Raw genomic sequence first — 2,996 nt, forward strand, 5'->3', positions numbered from 1 at the left:
ATGTTTTTGGGAACTATATGTTTTTCTTATAATCTGTGTGAAGGTTGAGTTAGGTTATCTTTCCTCTTTCTTGTGCAAAGCCTTCCCTTCGAATGTTTCGGTAAGGTATTTTCCAGTTTTCCTATGTTCCGATTGTGTTTACTGTTCATCTGGTCCACTGTGTCGCTTTGTTATAGAGGCAAGCTGTTTTGCATTTGCCCTAATACACAGTGCATAAATATTGCTTTAAATAAACAAATCCAGGGGCTATGGGGATGAATGGTATCAGAAAGTAGGCCTCTGGAGTCAGGAGGAAAGCTACGGTCGCAGTCTGTTGCAAGCTTGGCACATGAAAAGGAAACGAAACAGAAAGAGAGAAGGAGAGAGGGGGAGAAATGAAATGGTGGCTAATCCCTCTGTTGTGTTATCTCTCAGGTGTTTTGCAAGCTTTGCAGCATAGAAACTTTGAAACCAGGCCAAGCTTTCATCTCAAGTCTGGGGTGACAGTCTCTTTCTTTCTTGACGGTCTGCCAGAGAGAACCCAGCAACATACTTGGCAGTGACCTCAAATAACAGTCAATTATTGAAGAACTCATCTTCATAAAAAAACAATAAAACAATCAGCCTTTAACAACTCAATATAAGTAAAACTGCATGCCAATTACTGAGCCACTCAGTCTCTAATCCAGAGATTTACTGTTTTCACCCAGTCATACATCTGCCCCACACAAGAAGAAGCAAGTCATGTTTTGTTTTCCTGTAGCTTAACTGCACCGCTATTCAGCAGCAGCGCTCTGCGCCACGGCATGAGAATGATACTCAAGTTGTGAGCTTGCGGTCTGAATTCAATGTGATGAGATAAAAAGAGCGCGTTCTACGCAAAAACAACACGTCTTTCTATTGCATTGTGTAGGGCTGAATGATCCATTGAAATAAAATCTAAATCAAGATGACCATAGGAATATTAAACTGCAAAGGGCTGTGATCTAATCAAGCAAACAGTCTGCACGTACCATGTGCTGCTCTGCAGAGCTCATTTCTGAGTGCACGTGAGGTGGTTCTGTCTATTCTCCCTCCACAAATCTCATCTCATGATGAGATGTGTTGCATTCAATTGTATTTAAAGTGCTCTAAATTCACTTTAAATGGCCACTACATGTTACTATACAATTGCAAATCGAAAATATAATACCGTTTTTTTTTTTTTTTTTTTTTTGTGGACAGAAGCGGAGATGAGAGTATTTTACGTTATTGGAATTCACGGGCGCTCTTTCAAAGGATTTTGTTAAAGTTACTTGACACAGAAAATTACAGTATTTAACCAGATCCAATAGCCATGCCGCGTAAAATTAAGAAATTATTATAGAATATTACTTGGATAATAATAATAGGGTTATTGTTATTAGTTATTATAATACATTTGTAATTAGGGCTCCACATTAATGCTTTTTATTTTTTATTTTTTTATTTAGGCCGGACAAATAGCCTGATTAAACAACGAAAAAATAACCATCTACATTTGTGATACTGTCTAGGCCTGTGCCACATATTACAAAGTTAATATTCTTAATAACAATCCAGAGTGCATAACTGTATAATTTGCTAGCGATTGGCTTATGTGTGTGTGCTGAACATACATGTGTGTTTCGAGAACACTTGTGGTGATGCGTATAAGCACCTGAACGGTCAAATACATTTCAAAATTCTGCCAACATGCCCGTCTTGTTGAGGTAGTCATGTAAACACAGTGAGTTATGTCTAAAGTGAACGTAAACAGTGGGGAGAAAAGCGGATTTGTGTAAAACTGTCAGACTTGTAAATGTAAGCTAATTGACCTGCTGCTGTCTAGTGTGTCATTACATTAATCAAACAACCATAACAAGAAAACGAGAAAACACTCACTGTTCTTGACTGGATAACTTTAGTAGCTTTAACCCTTTCATACGTACCATCATACGTATATGTAATAATTGGTTAATAATTGGTCCCCGCAGAGTAGCATCACACATATGTTTTTCTGCAACAGCCAGTTACGTTACAAGCTGCCAGATTCAAATTGGCTTTCATGCCAACACAGGCTGCGCTGGTCAAGAATCTGTTATTTATATTCACTCAAACAGTTACTCATACAGTCTTTTAAACCACAGAATAACTTTATTTTATATACATACATCCAACTCGTCACCAAAGTACCACAATAAAAAGTTTACAGTTCTTATATGCATAGTCAATACATTAAATGCGATCTTCCTCCGATGTGTGCTGCCATTTGTTTACATTGGTAGCGGTTGTCATTCATCAAACAAACAGCTACTCAAAGAGTCTTTTCAAGCACATAATATGTTTATTTTATGTAACAAACAGCCAAAATGTCACCAAAGTACCACGATAACAGTTCACAGCTTGTATATGCACAGCCATCATATCTAAACGTGATCTTCCCATGCACGCAGCCACGTCTGCTGATTAGGTGCAGATGCGGTTTTCATTCACACAAACAGCAACTCAAACAGTCTTTTCAGGCATATAATATGTTTGTTTTCTGAAACAGACAGACAAACTATCACAAAAGCACCAAGATAACAGTTTAAAACTTGTATATTCATAGTGAAAACATGCTGATTGAGCGTGATTATCAGATGCACGCAGCCAAGTCTGTTTACATTAGTGCTTGTCACACACACACACTGATGTCAAACAGTGCATAGGCAAACCGGACTGCTGATATTATTTGTTCATTTGTTTTTTACAGCCATAAAAACAAAATAAATAAAACAGTACTGCAGACATAACCCATTTGTTCACGTTTACTATAATATATACAGTATTTATTTTTATTTTTTTGGAAAAGAAATTAAAAAGTTTAATAAAATAAAAATACTCACCTACACACTGCCCCCCTCTACCGGCTGTGCAGTGTCACATGCAAAAATAACTCACTCCAGGGGGCACTGCAGAGGAATTTAGACCCTACTTATGAAAAGGTTAAAAAGTATTATAATCATACAGTGAAAACC

The sequence above is a fragment of the Myxocyprinus asiaticus genome, chromosome 44, assembly GCF_019703515.2.
Source record: "Myxocyprinus asiaticus isolate MX2 ecotype Aquarium Trade chromosome 44, UBuf_Myxa_2, whole genome shotgun sequence".
In the NCBI taxonomy this organism is placed as follows: domain Eukaryota; kingdom Metazoa; phylum Chordata; class Actinopteri; order Cypriniformes; family Catostomidae; genus Myxocyprinus; species Myxocyprinus asiaticus.